This window comes from Buteo buteo, chromosome Z (assembly GCF_964188355.1).
Source record: "Buteo buteo chromosome Z, bButBut1.hap1.1, whole genome shotgun sequence".
In the NCBI taxonomy this organism is placed as follows: Eukaryota; Metazoa; Chordata; class Aves; order Accipitriformes; family Accipitridae; genus Buteo; species Buteo buteo.
In genome coordinates this window covers 74,060,874-74,080,929 of record NC_134204.1, presented here as the reverse complement: position 1 = coordinate 74,080,929, position 20,056 = coordinate 74,060,874, and the positions used below count along the sequence as shown (strand labels likewise).

Sequence of the window (20,056 nt, the reverse complement as noted above, 5' to 3'; positions counted from 1 at the left end):
AGCCAGTCTCCAGCCAGGCTGGACTTAAATTGTGCTCTGCAACAAAAATCACTTGGAGATACAGGCTCCCAGACGGTACAGAATAGCGGCTAACAGAGAGATCCAAAATTGTAAAGCAAAGGGAGATTCCTGGTCCAGAAAGCAACTTAAAAGTAAGTTTCACTAAGCAAAGCCTAAGTGTATTTATTGTGAATCAGAGTCACAGACCAGTGTACTTTTGTAGTATAGCAGAATAATAAAATCTGGAGGAAATACTTTCTTATAAGTTGTGTAATTATTATAAATATAGAAAAAGTGTCTGTGCTGGGTGTTACTCATATGCTAACACATGCTTAACCATCACAATCATTTGAGGATGAAAAAAGCTGCAAAATCTTCATGAAGTTTTTCTTGCAGGAATACATGCAGGAAGGTATACTTCCTGCTCTGTCTATGATACTTTTCATACATAATTTCTCACCCTGAAGACTACACAGTGTTGATGGAAAATTAGTAATAAATGTACAGTACATCTGTGGATTATGTTTTGTTATCCACAAATACTTTTTTTTTTCTCCTACTGGCATTCTTTAGTTCAACTTCTTTAACTTTACAGGTTTATGGAGATATGAAGACTGAGTATGTTGCAGGAAAATATGGAGAATGGGTGCATTACCAAAATTAATTCCAACAGCACACAAGTAGTATTTTCAGTTTTCCTGTTGCTGCTGTAGTTAAAGTAGTGATGGCAAACACACAGTTATCACTTTGCAGGTAAAATACATAAAAGAACACTTCAATTTGTCTCAAAGTTGTAATAGTGGAACAAAGCTGTAAGGAATATAACCCATCTGATGGATGAAAGTTTTGACAATACCACAGGACATCTGGGACAGAGAACCAGTTAGACAACAAGGAACTTTTTCCACTAAAATAAATCGTTCTGTTTATTTACCAACAACTAAAATTACAATATGCGGCAAATATATTGTAGTTCACTGTGTCACCAATATTTTTCAGTGTTCATATAAGGGATAAAGGTTAAATTCCTTATATTTTGAGCTGTAGTTCTGTTGCCAAATGTAAAATATTTAACCATTAAGGCAGTCATTATTCTCCTGCTGTTCTGGTCTGATTAATTCTTATAATATTAAACAGCAATTCATTTCATCCCTCCACATCACAAGTCCAGCTGAAGGAGATAAGTGGCTGATAAAAGATCTCTGAGAACAGTTATAAATTATTCACTTTAAAAGAATAATAAAGCAGCTATGCAGAGCTGAGTAAATCCTCCATATATTGCACATAACTTACTTAGAAACCTTCAGCAAATTACAATCAATAATCTTCACTGTCAACCTGCTGTTCCCCAAACTTTTGCACAGAAACTTACCTCTGAAATGCAAATGTTTAATTAGTTTTTAATGGTGAGGTTTATTTTTACTAAATCTGGTCATCTGTCTCGATTATTTTCTCCATTTTTTATAGTTAACAAGTAATTGCCATTTCAGGAGCTTTCTTTCTCCTTTCTTCTGTTTTGTATTTCCCTCTTTGAAAGGCAAACTCCAGTAAAAAAGGTCAGCACACGTCACCTGAATAGCAACCCACTATAGGCACCCACCCTCAGTCATTTCCTCTTGGGATAGATATTCCAAGTCGGAGAGCTCAAGTATGAAGGAGGAAGCTGGTATTCAGCTGGGTCTGTGGGGCATTGTTTAAATATATGCATGATTGAAAAGCAATGTATCTTGCTTTATTTTGATGTAAATAACTGATGGCAGGAAATGGGAACTGTTGGCATAGTACGAATTTAGATATTTTATGGCTCTTAGATCTGAGCTTTGATGCACATGCTGTCCTGGGGAAAAAAAAAAACAAAAACAAACCAACTTTGATAACTGAACAGCAATGGTCTCTGCATTTGGTTCTTATGCTGTGCTGAAAATATCATTCAAATTTAATAATAATACTACAGACCCTTTTTCATACTATGCATATTTGCCTCTTTTGAATATCTCAGGACTGTGATACCTGTGAAAAGTTCACAAAAATTTATTAAATTATTTGTTTCTTTTCCCTAGGCCAGCAACTAACTGAAAATGTTTGAAGCAATGTAATTTCTTTCTCCCATTAAATTTGGTCTAAATAGTAAAAATGTTGCAGCACTGCTCATTGAATTGTTCTCTAACCCACAGTAGTTCATCATCAGGTCGATATACCGTCATTGCCTATGTTCAAGTAATCATGAAATTTAATTTTCAGTGATGCAAACATTACTTGTGGTACGTGGCACTATCTCCTAAACCTAGAGTCTCAGATCAGAGAGTTACAAAGTTTTCTCCAATCTCTACATCACCTTCCTGTTGCATGACTGTCTGAGTGAATTTGTTTTTAACCCACTCGTAGCAGTAGCCTGGGCAGGCTAATAGGAGAGCTTTCTGCCATGAGGACAGCTTAGATGCTCCTGGGCCCAGCAGAAGCAGCAGGTAATTTGGAGGACTGTGATTTATTTGAAAGCCTCTGGTTCTTTTGGACCTGTGCAGCTGTTTTCACCTGTTACTGCCAACTAGGACTTTGCAGTCTTTATAACACATGAAGCCCCCTTGTCAATTGCTCAGATACCATGGCAACCAGGATAGATAGGTAGACTTAGAGGGGAAATGTGGGACATGAGCAGGCTACATCACACCAAGGCTCTTGGCCCTACTATAGCTATCCTATGTCCTTTCTGAGCAATAAATGAGTACCATATGAACCCTCCTCCTGAAAGAAAAACAAAAGATCTGATGGTGAAACTTACATGGGTGAGCATATAAGTATTAGTTGCCAAACCAAATGATAACAGGTTGTAAGGTAACACTAGCTAAATTGAGTCATTTAATTTATGAATTCTAAAATACCAAATTTTCTTCCAAGCCTGAGAAAGCAATGCCAAAGGAATTGGATGCCCTTTTTCACCACACTTCTGAATTATCTCAATATACAGCCAGTAAGAATCTGTGGTAACAGTGAGTAATTGGACCCCACATCTTCCACAACAACTGCAAGCATCTAATGACTACCAAACGCTGCACTCTGGAGCCTGGGTAAAGAAAACACATGTGCCTTGTAGAGCAGCAGTCCTGTTCAGACCGGCTGCCATGCAGGCAAATGATGCCCAGAGAAGCAGGCTGTGGTAGAGGAACTGTCAAACACCTGAAAATGGTTGCTAACATTAATGACAGCGGGACATTGTTCTGTCTCCAGTGGCAACTATTGCTGTGATTGCAGGAGCCAACTCACCCAGGATGGCAAAGAGTTCAAAGAAAGCAAATGGGAGACCAAGCACTTGACTCTTTATGATTAAGTGGTCCCATTCTTTAAGAGAACATTATTACCGTGTCACACTCAGTGACAGATCTGGCTTAGTCCCTCAGTACACAATTAACATTTGCTGAAAATTTAAGAAAAACAACTGTTAATGGGGAAACACACCATAATTAGCAATTGCTTGCAAAGGTTGTAATTTAGATACCAAACTGGAGCCAGGGAAAATCTGTAATGGAGCAATGAACTGACACAGTTTAGTCCTATGTCTATTTTGTGCATTAGGAAGGAAGAATTACTGTGCCATTTGTCGTAAATGAGCACCAAATAGAAGAAGATCACTTTCCTTTCACATCAAGCTTGGTTAAGAGACAATAAGAATTTAGCTATCAATAGATACATGTGATCCTCAGCACAATAGTCAGTTGCCATGGGGATGGGTTGTATAGAAAAAAAATTGCTTGTAAAAATGAGTTGGTGGCCAGTCTCATTAAAAAGATGTCCTTTGTTTCGCACTTGCTCTCAATCTGACTGGACAAGCTGAAGAGGTTTGTGTCCCTAATAGCAGCAGTATGCGTGTGCTGGGCAGGGGGCTTTATTATGCTTGATTTCAAGAAGTCGAAAGCCTACCATCTGTTAAAGTCAGCAAAGTCCAAAAGGCAAGATCCCAAGCAGAGGCTGAAGAGGGGACAGTCTCCATTCTGCCCCTCTTGGTGACGGAGCTCACAGATCACTTCAGTTCCCTGGGGTTCTCTTGCTCGAGACCTGCACAAGCAGAATTGAAAGATAAACTTTCAGATTTGTTGTTCTTAAACAAAACAAGTTAAAACACCACCCTGCTGATGATTGTTTCTGGAGTTTTATACTTCATTGACTGACTGGTGCTCCTACACTACAACCAATTAATCATTAACCTTGAGAAGCATGCACTCAGAAGGAATTTTTGATGGATAATTTTGTTTGCAAAGAATGAATGGGTGATGAAGCTGGACTTGCTGGTTTAAACAGTGATTGTTCAAGTGGAAAATTTAAACAGTATAACTGTTTGTGAGGAAACTGATTAAAACATCTTTTTGAAAACAAGTTCTGTAATTTCTGGATTCCTAAACTGGTAACACTTTTAAGGGGTCTTACTGTCAGAGGGTTGTTTCCCACCTCTAACTTTTTCATCTTTCTCCAGCTGAGCACTCCAAAAACAAAGTTAGGGAGTAAATTCAATCCCATTGTCATAGTGAAGAAAATTGGGCTTTTAAACACTGTTCTTACAAAAGAATGTCTAAGAAGACGTTCGTTGTCCTTGTGTTCTGTATAGTGTTGTGTGGGTTGCAGAATAAACATTTGCTCCTTGCCCTTCCCATCATTTCTCTTTTAATGCAACAATCATAATAAACACAGAGAACATTTTTTGAGGGTTCTTGATATATAACATTTAATATCCCACAAACATGTTATCACAAAGCAGTTTATAGAGCAATGCACAATGTTGTTGAAGTGCAGTGACTTGCAAGTATACATGCCAGCCCTATTGTGAAAAGAGCAAGGCTACTGTGAATTCTTATACTACTGGCATTTAAACTGCAGTGATTTACTGAGTGAAGGTGTATTAGTCAGGGCACCGAGCCCATGCTCCTTTCCTTTGTTGAGTCATCTCATGGGACCTTTCAGATCCTTTACATGAACATATCAATAAGAAAGAAGCAAGGAGATTAAACATCTGTCTTTACGCTTCTTCCTCTCAGGTATTCAGTTGTTTCCTGAGAAGATGAGAATGAAAGTCCCATACAGTAGGTATCTTGCAAAGGGATAGTAAGATAAGGGAATTGAAATGTCACAAGAGGAAAAAAACATTAATTTTCTTCAACCGTTAAATATCCCCAAATGCTATTCAGTTAATTGGGTACCAATGATTCTCGGTGCCATGCAGAAATGTGTTCTTTGTAAGTTTCACAGTGAAGCAGTATGACATAGAAACAAGATTAACATTTTTCCAATGTAAATGATGAATCAGGCAAAGCATGACCCTTTATGGAACATTACACCTCAATTACTGCCATGCTGTATGGTGATGTGAAGAATTAAACTTCTAGTTGTGATTTTGGAGCTAATCTTTATCTTTGTATACATGCACAGACACAAAAGAAAATAAGGTTTCTGGCATTCTCTCAGAGATAAAGAAAATTAAGGGACACCAATGATATGAATTTTGCACTACGGAACAGGTACTCTAAAAATTGCTTTACCCACCTTCCTCCATTTCCTGCAAATACTGTCCACCAGACTAATACTCCTTCTCCAGCGCTAGCAGCAGAGGAAAGCTTATGTGATGTTGGCTGCATGTAGAGAGAGATTGAAAGAAAGGAAGAGTATAGCTGGATAGGAGTCATATAAAGAAATACAGCTAAGCAGACAAGATATCCTAGAGTTGAGGTCTCAGGGATTCAACTTGAGTTGCTAAGCTCCCTTTACAAATCTATTCTTAAAATTATTACCTACACTCACTGAAGTTCAACAGTGACAGGCTATGAAAATTGTAGAGGAAAATTAACTTTGCTTTGATGTTTAAACATGAACCTAACAACAGAGCTGCAACCAGACCCCTTAGTTGTAAGGAACAAATTCCAAGTATGAGATGGAAACAAGCTTCAGTGACCCAGGGGAATTTGTATATTCCCAGTTCACATCCATATTTTGTGACCTGTGTCTGTCTCTTGTTCATGACTGGCCAACATCATGAAGATGTGGAATGGAGATGTGCTGAATTTGGCCTTTTATGATAATGACTTCTGCTGATAAGCACCCTGCTTCTCTTCTCTGATTATTTCCAAAGGCAATGAAAAGGTTCAAAGCCTTGCATTATTGAACTTTAATTAGGAGACTAGTTTGCATACATTTTAAATGTTAATCACTGTTCAGTGAGCTGGTGAACTTTGATGGGTCACAACCTGTTCACCACTGGAATAGCTTGTAGCTCTCACTGCCTGTTGGCATTGATGCCAGAAGCCAAACAGGGTAGGACATGTTTGGACAGCATAGAATCCTCTTCAGAAATGTAGGTTCATTACAGAGGTAAAGGTATTAAGCAGAGAATTTGAGCTGATTCAAAAATTACTTCTTTCTGAACTGTGCCTTGGTGTCTATGTTTCTTCAGGCATTATCTACTGGCTATAATTTCAGATACTAGTTCTAAATTGGTCAGTTGCAGCAGACAAATTGCACAGAAATTATATTTATCATGCTATGCTTACAATGAATAACAATGTGCTAAACAGATATTGAAACTCAAGTTATGGACTAAAAACTGAAAAAATTCAGTATAACAATTCACGTGGAGTTTCAGTTGTTCTCACCTGTTTTTATATTAAAAAAAATAGAATAGGATTTTGAAGGACATGTTTCTGCATTTCGATGCAGCCAGGCTGATGAGGAAGGACAAACACTTGAAAAGTGCAGTTACACAAGGTGCTTGAAGGTAGAAATTATTTCCTTAAAGTGTTTAATCATGCTTTCCAAAACCACTTCCTCTGGTGACCTAATCACATAAATCATAGTAAAAGGTTAAAGACATAGTTCAATTGCACCAAATTATATGTGATAGTTTCTCTGAAATGGATTACTTTCCATTAAAGAGTGAACTCATCCTATGAAATAACCATATTCTTTGCATGGCCTCTGGACTGAAAGCTGGTACTTTGTCACACACTTCTATGGACCGACTTTTTGCCTCCTTAAAACTCTGCTACATGGGAAAATAACAACCAATCATATAGTCACTTTGTTCTAGAAAGTAATCACTTAACTACTGCCTTACTCCATGCAATGAAAATGTTAAGTGTGACTTATGATTTCTGCAGAATTTCCTTGAAACTCTGCTTGTTTTACAGCAGGGGAAACCAAAGCATAGAAGTACAATGGGAAAGCATGGAGCTGGGAGATGTCCTACTCATAGACATATGCACTGCACTATCTTCTTCCACCCATCCCTCAGAAAAGATGTTCTATTCCAAACTTCTCACTCTTATATATTTATTTTGGGTGACATCAATATTTTGCTTGATTAAAGTTTGGAGAGCTAAGGCCACCATGCTTCCAAGGAACTGGTGAAAGCCAGCCACCATGTTGTGCTGGCTGTAGAGGATACTAAACAAGCGTCAGTTCAACTGCCCTTTCTGAAAGCCAAAAAAAGTGCCCTGACCAGTGAGTAATCAAAGAAGAGAAAGATGCCGTTCATTTAAAAGTTGATCGTGCAGTAAGAAGCAAGGGCAAACAGTAAGCCAGAGCAAGGTGTTACACCGCTCCTAATGGCAGCAACAACATAAGCCTGAAGAAGCTTTTGTTGCATACATCTTAGAAGATATGGTACACTAGCCAAAGGTTTTGGCAGCTGCAGAGTAGATGAAAGGCACACAAAAGGTGGCAGAAATTGTGTGACGTTGTGGCAGAAATATATCAGCTAGATGGATCTTCATATGATCATCCCCAAGAATGACTTAACAATCTTAATATTCAAAATGTAATCTTTAGATTTAAGGGTCAGTATTCAGTCCAAGAAAACTGGAGAGGGTTCATATCTCTGATAAATGCTCTGATTTCAAGTTCTCCTCTCATGAGGTAAACAGCATTTTATCAGTTCAGATGATGGTGTACACTTTAAAAAACATATCCTTTAAATGTATGCCTTAAGGAAGTCCAGGTACCTTAATGTAGACTTTAAACAAACAAGGCCAGTTTAAGACATTAGTGAGGCATTTGAACTAATATTCTTTTATAACAAACTTCCCTAAATCTCCACACCATAAATTACTATGTAAAAAGATCGTAGGCCAATCTTTCTGAAAAATGAGTACCAGATAGCTGCAATATATAGGAAAAAAACACTCACACAACCACTATGTTTTCAGGCCCAATTGCAGCTGAAATTTTTGCCATCCAAACAACACAGAGATGCTCCAGTACATGTGAAAATCAAGCCAACGCACTGGCAGGCAACCAGTTCTCTGCTGGTAGCCTGGTAATTAAGAAGTAGTTTCAGTAGAATACCGTAATTCTTAACAGTTAATTAGGACTTTATAATGTAGCTTTGATAGTACTACTTGAACTTAATTATGAAAGAGGTAACAGTCTTGTCCCCACCGTAAAGAGAGTAAATACATCATTACAGAGGAATTCATATTAAGAAATAAAATAAATTTCATTTAATTGTCATGCAGGTAGTAAAATTAATACCAAAGGCAACAAAGGTCATACCAAATTAATGAGATTTTTAAAAGTCATCAAATCTAGTAAGATATGTGAATTGTCCACAGCTGGAAATACGCTAGTCTTAGGAAAAAAACCTGAGCAGAACAAAAGACAATTGTGTAGTACCCATCAGAATTTCAGGATTTATGTGAATTTGCACATCTGTGTGTATACAGGTAGGCACAGGCACAGTAGGACTTATCAACATCCTGAGCCAGTGCTGAAGACTATCCCTCTTGAACTTGAGTAAGCAAGGTGGTCACAAAATGTGCAACCTTTCCATGTCTGCAACTCTGAACATGGTCTTGCTGATTCCTCAGGGGAAACCAAAAGGGGAAAGGGAAGGGAAAGAAAGGGAAACGGAAGGGAAAGAGAAGGAAGGGAAAAAAATCTCAGTCCCAAAGTAGGCAGAGCAGAGATTTGAACCAGGTCTCCAAGGCAGTGTCTTAGCCCTGAAGTGGCAGGTTTAAGTGCTGAAAAACAGACATTTTGGTAAAATTCCATGTACTTGAAAGATTTTGAAGTCTTAGGTTTTGACTAGGGGGGGCAGGTAAAGATGCCTGGAGCAGACTTCTATTGAACTTTGAGCAGTTTTAAAGTTGACTTTCTCTCATTCTGTTGTCAGAGCTAATGGATTTAGCAGTCCTTTTATGCTAGTAAAAGTCAGGATTTAATTCACTTTCAATGCATAACAACCATGCCAAAGAAATGTCAATAGAAGCGTGCCACTGGGTAAGGTGGCAAATGTCTTTCCCTTCTCTGTTCAACATCTTCCAGCATAACTACAACAAGCAAAGTTAATGACTTACAAGTTTCATTTTATTTTGATACAGATCTCCTCTTTGAGGTCTTTCTGCTTCATTCTTGGCATTTTCAGTGGCATTCTCATATAGTGTCAATTAAATACATGCACATCTTTTAAAAGATAGAGCAGTCAACGTCCACTGAAGGCAGTTCTGCTGTTTTCCCTGGCTGGGGAGCTACTTTTGCATGTACTGTTGGTTGCCTATAGACAGACTCACATTCTAACACATGCTTTAATACCTCCAGTGATCCACATCATTTTCCAAGAGGGTTTCCAATTATAGCAAACACTTTTGACATAACTTCTGTATGGGCACATTTTGGCTGTAGATTTATTACTTTAAGTGTCAAGAGATGTACTCGAATACAAGAAAGCATGTTGGAACTGGTGGTAACATCACTACAAATGTTATTTCTGGAGATGAGTTTCCTGCAGCATTACAGAAAATGTACAGATAAGCCATATTTCCTTCATGGCTATGCCTTATGGCATAAACTTGACCAACTTGAAGGTGGGGAATAGGCCATTCAAACAGATGCCTGCAAGTGTGGGTAGCAAAGAGATCATGAGCAAGTAGATGCTTCATAAGCAGTTAAAAGTAAAATTTGCATCCGTTGATATCTCAGCATCTGAACATCCTGATCCTTATGGTCCCTAATTAAAAGATGGCCTCCCCACAAGTATTTAAACTGGGCTGCTTGGTCTTAAAAAACAAATAACCTCTTCCATGCTCATTTGAAGAAAAGTTTATCTAACCACAGTCAGGAAGAGCAACTTGAATACAGGCTCCTATTCCGACATTTCTGTACATACTAACCAAATCAAACCATTGTACCTTCTTTTCAGTTTAGCTGAGCAGGCTCCAGAACACCTAACTAGGTTTTGTGGCTCAGCACATGGAGAAAACATGGGCAAGATTTACTTAGAGAGCACTCTTGGCTGATTGTTGACATTAAAATTCAGCATAGTGTCAACATTAAGATACGACAGACAACATTTCGAGTACTGCTAGCCCAGAGTCTTGGACTCAAAGTAGCCAGCTGCAAGCCTCTGCAACACAGTAAGTGCACCACAGTCAGAAGCACTGAATCCTGGCCCTAGTAAAACAATATGACACTGTGATGATTTCAGTGAGTGCTGAATTTCTCAGCTGAGTTCAGATATTTTAATATTATGTTTGAATCTGGAATTTCCCATATTCACAGCCATTCAGGTGCAGCTGAGCAGAGTAGAGATCACTTTTCAGAGAAAGACCTTTTCCTCCCTGGTTGACGAGACAGGATTTTTCAGTGGCAGTATGACAGTGGAGATCCTCAGACACATTACTCTGATAGGTTGACAACTGGTACTGTAAAAAAGTAATAATACAGAAAGCTGTAAATATTGCATTTGATCTAACTATAGCTGCCTTTGCATAATGGTTACAACTCTGATCTTGCCCTCCACTTCAAGTAGAAAAATTTAAAATACCAGTGCATAGTGAGCAGCCAGGGTTCCCCATTGACATTGTACATCTGAAGTATTTGCACAGCCTTTGCAGACAAACCTGCAATCACATTTTTTTGCAGATAAATATGGACTCATTACGCTCCAATATTGTTAGGCCCTTAAAACACTGTGTTTAAGGTAATGCAGAAAATCCTGCCAAGAACACCATGTCAAGCTAATGAAGTGGCACGGCTTTCAAACTGGTGTTTGTTCCTATTAGTTGGCTTTGAATGTAACCACAGAGAGAGCAAAAGAAACTGCAACTTTCAGGAAGGGAGATTGCTGGCAGCTCACAGCAAGCATGACTAATGGGCACACCTTTACTTTTTAAACAGAACTTAAACAAGCCAATGGGGCAGAAGCTGGCCTTCCACACCATGTACACTCCCGTGATTACCAGTGAGAGTCTCTTCATTGCATTCAGAGCCTCCCTCCCCAACTAAAAGCTTTTGAGCTTCCAGAACATTAAAGGAGACAATCTGAAAATTTGACTAAACAAGCTTTTTTCTGAACAGTCTCTTGTTCCTCTACCCCTATTTCAAAGTGAAGCAAGCAGATAGTGACAAGCACAATATGCACCCTGCACACTTCTCTTAAGGCAATTATAATGTCAAGAAGGGACAAAATGAATGAATCTCAGAAAAGACGATTCAGAAGGAGGTCAATGGTAGGTAGTTAGCTACCTACACTCTGTGCTGTATTATGCTGCCTGGCCTTTTTTTCATGCTTTCAGTGTAGTGTTTCTGTAGGTGTGGCTCAGGCAATAGCTTAAAGAGGAGGGCCCTGTTACTGGAACCCTTTCATTGCAATTCCCTCTGCTCCATTTACATGTGAGTAAATTTCTCTGAATATTGGAGAAGTACTTCACAGCCCCACACGATCTGCAGGAAGGGCTCAAGGATTCAGAATTCACATGCACTCAAGCTGACAGACACACACCTGTGCACTCACATACCCCAGTCATGCAAGAGGAGAATGTGATTCCTCCACCTGTACAGCTCTATTCCTGTATTGTCAGGTCCTTCATTCTAATCTTCCAGTGTAAATGCAACTTTCAGCCATTCCAGTGGCACCATAACCCACCGGAGCAGGAGAGTTGGCCCTAAATGGGTCGTGTTCCCTTCAAAACGAAAGGAAGGAGAGGTTTGTACTTTTCTCACCTCTCTGTCAAGTCCTTGCTCATCAGTTTTGCCTGAAGGGGTAATTCTCCAGACCCACCAACCTCAACGGCACTGGCAGAAGAATATAATTTTTGACTGTTCGCCCATTGCTATGTTGCCATTTTGGGGTGGGGAATGGACCCTACCAGGCTTCCGTATGTCAGGCAGAGTGCCCAGAAATGGTCACTGCACACACAGGAGCTCTTCTGCACACGTGATATTCTGCTCTAACCTACAGCTTATCTGTACACATTATGGTATATACACCCACAAAAGGTCCAGGGTGCTCTGGGTTCACTGACCAAACTGGACCTTTATAGAGATTCACACATGTGCACTGATACTAGTCTATCAGTCATGTATGTGCCCATTCACTAGGTCCAGTAATGGCAATATATGTAGCCTATTCCTTTCAAATCAGGTAGCTGGGACTGGTTTTTACACTTTGTATACAAAACTACAATGCACTCAAAACCTAAAAACACAAAAGCTACAGAAGCAGTATGCAAAATCTGGCACAACAGGAGAAAGGAGTTCTTGGGAGAATTGTTTGTGGGAATAACTACTTGAGGAAGCATGTAGTATATCACTTCAAGTTCTGCCAACCTCAGTTTTGTAATACAGTGAGCATTTTGTACTACATCCTTTCTGCTGCTGTTTTATCTTACGCTTGGCTTGCAAACCCTTCACCACAGAATTTTTTCTTCTTGTTTTGAGTCATCATAACACCTAACACAACAAGTATAGATGTTTACTAAGCTGGAAGGACTCTATCTGTTGTAACACTAAGTGACAATTTGTTGTTAGGTCTAATACATGCTGAACCTCAAAACAAAGTGCATCCCTATGTGTTACTCCAGTTCTCCACTGATTTATAGCAGCATAAAGCTAGAGTCAGCTTGAAAACACCGGACCCATTTATATCACCTCAGGAAATAAGGTTTAAGACAATGCTTCGTATCTCTCCCAGTGCTGCCTGGCTTGGTGGTTCAGCACGTTGGGTAAGATTTTTATTCCGATATCTCTGTTGTGGTTACACCTGAAACACTTTTTTTCTTCATTATATGTGTCTGTCAGCTCTACCTCTCATGCTACAATACAGCTGACATGATATTCACTATGATGCAGGGGAGCAGGAAAAAAAATCTGTGTATCTGTTAAATCATCACAATAGGTCTTAATTGGGTCACTACCGCATTGAGCAAATACTCATCTTCAACACTGATGGACTGTAATGGAGGGTAAGGCCACTTAGCACTAATTTGAAGTACTTGATAGATGGAAGGACTGGACCCTACATGCTCCATCCTACTGCAGGAGTCAAGGATTCTTTACGTCATTAAATACAGCGGGAGCTGAACCAAACTCCAAACAACCCCTCCGAGGTCATCCAGAACTGGAAATCACTTCTTTCACATCTCCACCTCAAACTGTAACTGACTTCAAAAAAACAAGTCTGAAATCTAGTGAAAAAAAAACTAAATAAGTGAATTTAAATCAAAGGACTGTAACAACTGAAACATATGGGGATAAAATGGGTCAAAAGATAACCCAGGTAACACAGCTTGCTTCTACACTATCCAGAGGATTTCAACAAAATGTTTGCCTGTTGGAGATACACAGTTGCTAATATTAGAGTGGGTGTGACAATAAGTATGAACATCATTTTTTAAATCATTACGTGCTGCTTCAGAAAGTAATACTTTCTACTCAGTAGAGGGTAATAATTTAATTACAAAAGAGATGTGTGCTCTTCTTATTCCAAAATGTTACATTTTATTACATTTTAAAAAGAAAGACACTACCCTATAGGTATACCCTAGTCTCCAAAGGAGAATGTCATGCCAATTCATTCTTACTGGTGTTATTAGGTTAGGAGATAGCTTCCAGGTGAATGACATCCACCTATAATGATCACATTAAGGTAGAACTCCTTAATTAAAGATGAGGTCTGGTGTTAGTTGAATAACCTGTGTCATTTCTTTAACAAGAGAAAGGCCACTTCTACTAAAAGAAGAAAAAAAATACATATCATATTCTTACATAAGCATAAATCAGAATAGCTCCACTGGTATCCAATAGAGTATAACTATTTCTAATAAAAATATGCACCAAAACATAGAATAGCCTTGTATGACCATAGTTTCTACTTGCTGCATTGAAAAACTCAAGCAGTATTTTTTCTGTGTAAAACATAACTAATTTTCAACTTGTGATGTTGGAAAAGACTTCCCCTAGACTATTTTTTTTAAAAGCAGGGACCAATTTGCAGATTTGCACAAGAATTTAGACTTTCAATTGTATGAGACACAGGGTTTTTTTAATTTTGCCCCTAGTTTCCTTCAATGAATATTAGTAATGTAAACATGTTTTCAGACTAATTTTAAACTGTATCAGCACACATTTTGTCCCACAGAGATCCTGACTTAAATATCTTTATTGGTCTATAGATAAATAATACTCATAGACAAATTCAAAGCCAATTTCATGTTTAGTTAGTTTCTCTGTAGGTAAGAAATGAATTTGGTAAAATTGGTATGTCAGATTCCACTCTTGATGTCAATTCAGAGTAAGGCAATGAAACCAAAGACATTTTTAAAATTTATAGCAGCATCCATGGAATTAATGTGTGGCTCAAAGAGTTTTAATGCTACTCTTTAAGCAAGAGTAAGTACAAATATAAAACCAGATCAGAAATCTCATTGACTGTACCTTCTAACCCAATTAATAAGCTATGTATCTTAATAGAGGAAAGCCTACCTCCACAATACAAATTCTGCACCCTGAATCCTTGAGAAGTTTTGTAATTTTGGTTTGATCTCTGTGGCTTAACCTTATCTGTCATTTTAAACACAGACTTTGTAACAGTCATTTTCCCATGGATGACAGGTTCATTACTAAATCTGTTCACCACCTACTTACTTTATTTTACAACAGCACACTGCTCCCTAGCTGCCTCCTCCAGTAATATTCAGCTTAAGTATAAACAGATATAATTAATACTGCAATGAGATGCATAAATTAAACAGAGCATTACCTTTTGCTGGCTTTCATAAAATATGTTTCAGAACCAAATGAAAGGGACTTTTCTGACTGCCTTCCCAGTCCTGCAATGGGATTACCTTGGTGTAGGTTTTTGTTTCCTAATATTTCAGTCATTGTGTCACTAACACATCATCAGTTGAAAAAAACCCTTCAAACATTTGCTGACTGCTGAAAAAAATCCAATAGCAGGGCCCATTAACATAATTCCACTATTTGACAAAGCAATATGATCTATGTTAAGTGGATTATTTTATATATATTCACATAGGTAGGAAGGCAGGTAGATAGGTAGGTATAAAGATAGATTGATAGATAGGTAGATAAATACATATATATTCACTCAGCATTTCTATTTTGCAACAAATCAGCTGGGAATTGTCTGTATTTAACAGTTTAATGCATCTTGTAGTTACTCATGTAGAGAAATTAATGTAAATGAAAATAAATTGCTTATTATACCCTGTAGGAAAAGCACCTCAGATTATACATCTCATCTAATTCACTACTCCAAGCAAAGTGCAACATCACTGTTCAAATCTGGCAGACACTTTGGTAAGGGGATATGAGCTTTTCATTTTGGTCCCTCACAACCAGTGTCCTCTGACTATTTTTTGAGTAGAACATCATTACCTTAGAGGGTTTCAGAAGAAAGTGTTTTAAGAAACTGTATGATACTTTACAATATTCAAGACATCATTTTCTATTAGCTTTCAGTCAGGCCCATTACATCTTTCCTTTCTCTGCTGTTTTAGTTTGTTGAAAGGCTGCCACTACTGAGGGAGAGGGTAACTATAGTTGCTCACTAGATGAGAAAATGAGGTTTTCTAGCCTTGAAATTGGGATGCAGCCAAAATGGACCTGACTTTCACGTTCTTTCTTTTTTTTTTTTAACCAGTTGTGCTTTCCCATCTAAAAGGACAAGTTCAATTTCCCTTCAATTCAGCCCTGTTAGCATCGCCCTGAGCAGAATTCATAAATCCACCTATAATTTATTAAAGTCTTTCACAGTTCTCCACTCAACCACCTCACATGGCATATACTTTTAAAAAATTATTCTGTCACCTGGAATGAGAGGATACAAATAATGGACAAAACAGGATCAGAGTGACTGCATTTAATGACTAAACTCCTAAGCAGCTTTATGGCAGGCATCAGAAATACCCTCATGTTTCACCACAGCTGAAATAAAGCACTGACTCACACGTGACTGCTAATCCTCCTTAATTAGTAATACCTTTAACTCAGAAAAGCTTCATGAAACAAGGGGTCTACACCTTGCTGAATTACAGGGCATAGCTCTTGAGAGAAATTGATGAATCGCTATGAATCCAAATCTCTTACAGGGGTCAGAAAAGGAGTAGAAGCACAAACGATATCATGTTACTACCTAAGGCTATATCACAAGTCTGTTATGGAGATTATTCTTGGGCCACACCTTTTTCTGTAGCACTTTGGACCAGTGGTGATCTTCTCCTTGGAATTAGTCACTTGTCAATATGAGGAGTAGGAATGTGGCCTCCAGCCTATTTGGCTCTTACACTGCCAAGAAAAAAAAGAACAAAGGTCAGTATCGAGTGAATGAAAAGTTAAGATAAATATGTAGTAAAATAGTGTAACACATGATATTCATCCAGGATCAGATGCTTTTCCCATGTGGTAGCATTAAAGGCATGAAAGGAAGCACTGAAAGAAGGAAGAAGGCTTTTGGAGAGGTACCCAAATCAAAAATGAGCAGAATTACCTTGTATTCCAGCTAACTCACATTGATGGTAAGGTTAATTTATTGCTTGTTCAGTGGCTGTATTTCACATTCTGCATAATGCATCTGGCTACTTTGTGCTGAAAAGAAAAAAAAGAAAAAAAAAAAGGAAGATCTTGCTGCAGAGAAAAAGGTGTTACACTGGTTGTTTGAAAAGAGGCAATACCCCTGTGAATGAAGCATGGGGGTTGTCCTGTGCCTGCTAGAAGCATCTTCTGACAGATTCAGGAGTAAGAAGATAAAACCCAAAATCACTTTTCAAATATACTTTCTGTCTAGCTGATCTGATTTTAAGTCCAGTACTACAGGAAATTGGAATAACTGAAGTCAAAATATAAGAAAATTATAGAGGTACTCATTGTGTCCCTGCAACAAAAATGTGTTGAAAACAGACCTGAGGCTTGAACAGGCTTTCAAAAGAATGAAACATATCCACCAGTCCTATAACAAAAAAACAGAACATAAAAGATAAAAAGTGAACTCTTAAGATTTCTTCTTAAATAACTGAATGAAATTACAGCTACATCATGTCATTAATGTTGGCTTATGCTACTCAGAGTGAAAGGTAAAAGGAGCTTTACCTTCAGACTCTCCCTGAAATCTCCAGTTAAAATAAATAGAAGCCTCTTGCATCCAGTTAGAAATAGATGCTGGTTTGAACCTGTTCATTAAAGCTACTTATTTGCATATGTGCTTGATCTTTATTGTGGACATTTCAGGAATATATATATATATATCCCTTTTTAGAACTTTTCTTTCTGTTAAGAAACTACCCTCAGTTCCAAAAGAAAATTTACTATTAGGATTTTTGGAGTTTTTTTAGACTACTAGGATTTGGGGAGCTTTGCTGTACATGATTTCTTTTAATTCAAAAAAATTGTGAAGATTCAATCATGTACTTCTTTTTATAGGCAAGTAAAGGATGATACTATGAAGAATCACAGAATGGCTGAGGTTGGAGACACTTCTGGAGATCATCTGCTCCAACTCTCCCAGCTCAGAGCAGGGTCAGCTAGAGCAGACCATCCAGGATTCTGTGCAGTCAGGTTTTTAATATCTCCAGGGACAAAGACTCCACCCCTTCTCTGGGAAACCTGCTCCAGCCTTTGACCACAGTCATAGTAGAAAAGTTTTGTCTTGCATTTAGATGGACTATCGTGTATTTCAGTCTCTGCCTGTTGCCTCTTGTTCTGTCTTTGGGCATCAATGGAAAGAGTCTGGCTCCATCTTCTTTGTTCCTCCATCAGATATTTATACAAAGGAAAAGATCCCCCTTAGCCTTTGCTTCTGAACAGTCCCAGCTCTCTCAGTCTTTCCTCGTTTTAGAGGTGCTCCTGTCCCTTCATTGTCTTTGTGGCCCTCCTCTGGAGTTACTCCACTATGCCTGGTGTCTCTCACACTGTGGAGCCCAGAACTGGACACAGCACTCCAGAGCAGAGGGGAAGGGTAATCTTCCTTGACCTGCCGGCATCAGTCCTCCCAGTGCAGTCCTGGATGTTATTGGCCACCTTTGTCACAAGGGCACATGGTTACATGACCCCACCAGGACCCAGGAATAATTGATGCATTGTTCACAATTTTATTCCTCCACTCCTCTCTGTTAAAAACATTTTCTCCCCTCCCCATTGTACTTTGAAAAATATATTGAAAGCAAAAAAAGTTAGGAGTTCTAAAAGGAAGAATTATTATGAAATAAAGGGGTTTTTATGAATGTAAGCTGATGAAATTAGCCCCTTCACTGTCTCCATGAACAAGACTTTAGACTTAATTTTCTTCACCTGTTACTGCAGGTCGACAAGATTAACAACTAAAACACCTTCACTTCTCTAAACATTCTTGCTAAATGTTGAGAGGAACAGCTTGGAGGAGGCAGATACACACAGGCAGTATGAAAACCAAAATAAGTATGTTCACAATTTCTATAAAGTATGTGAATGTTTTTTTCCCATAAGCACATGCTTTCCTACTGTGACATCACAATACATATCTTGAATTAGGGATACAAAAATACTCAGGAACTTCTAAATTTTTAACATCTCCTGAGGCTCAATTCACAACAGAAAATTAAAGCAACTTAGGTTTATAGTCCTGCAACATGGGGTTTGGATTTGGCTTAACATTATTTTTTAGGGAAAAACTAGGGAATTATTCTGGAATTTTATTCCAATGTCCCTAGGGTTTGGAAGAAAAAGAACAGAAAGTTGAGATACAGGGCTTTGACTTCAACCTATGTCTTCTCTCTTTCTGCATCTTGCTCTATGCTACATCATCCCCAATAGGGTTTGCAGGTTTATAAACCCAAGTACTAATTTATATTATTCTTTGTTGCATGCTCAGCTGTGCCTATCAGCCTATTAAGAAATTAATAGGGTCTCAGTATCTGTCATTGTTAATTTTAAACAGGAACAAGGACATGCCAAGCCATAATACTGATGCATTTGAAAATATGTTAATTGTCTTTCTCATTATTCAGCCTACTTAGCTACTTTCCAATACTACTTTCCTAAATATAAGTCATGAGAGATATTTTAACATTTTGAAAACCGTATCTGAGTTCTTTTGAAATGCCAGAGTTTTCCTACTAATTGAAAAACAGGTTTCATGAGGATTTTTGTAGAGAAATCACCAATCAGATGTAGAAGTTAATGTACATTTGGTACACACTGTCGACTGCTTTTCAACCTCAATTACTAATGAAAATTAGCTATCTGAACTCAGCAGAAGTGCTAACTACCTTTCAGTACTAGCAGTTCTCAACCTGGGTTCAGAACAGCTGCAAACAGTTCAGACACACTTCTGTTGTAAAATATCTCCTGTAATTGTAATATGGGAAGTAAGCAAGGGAGTATATTTTTCTCCCCAGCAATCCTCAGTGATTCTTACTAATGCTAATATAGGCATGCCTGTACAATAATGACTATATTCCCCTCAGACTGCAGATCAACAGTCTTACAGCATATCAGTATGTATAAGGAAACATAATGAATATTAACTGTGATTTATTGCATCATTTTCCAGTTTCTCTATGGAAACCTGAAATACTGTAGGGTCCTACTCCATTTTAGCTTTTGGGAGGACACTGAGTGAGTGGGGGTTTTTTGGATGTATATGGAGTAATAGCTCTTTTGACATTTAGATGTCAAGTTCCCCATTCTGATATTTCATTCACGGGCTGCAGTATCTTTTGGACTGCCTGAGATCTTATCTACACACATTTAAAAAAAAAAGTTCCCTTTCAAGTGGTGAAGAGACATGGCAGCCTTTCAAGTAATAAAT

General features: G+C 38.2%; 1 long non-coding RNA gene across 2 annotated transcripts; it reads right to left on the bottom strand.

Annotated features, from left to right (window-relative positions):
• Positions 1-963: 963 nt before the first annotated feature.
• Positions 964-18,869, bottom strand: LOC142027015 (uncharacterized). 2 transcript variants are annotated; one of them, XR_012648978.1, is made up of 3 exons: positions 16,457-18,869; positions 5,530-10,676; positions 964-4,050 (listed from the first exon to the last, which is right to left on the bottom strand). It is a non-coding gene; the product is annotated as an uncharacterized LOC142027015 (long non-coding RNA). The 2 variants fall into 2 exon arrangements; XR_012648979.1 differs by lacking the exon at positions 964-4,050 and having other exon boundaries at positions 4,706-10,676; positions 16,457-16,560; positions 16,763-18,869.
• Positions 18,870-20,056: the final 1,187 nt, after the last annotated feature.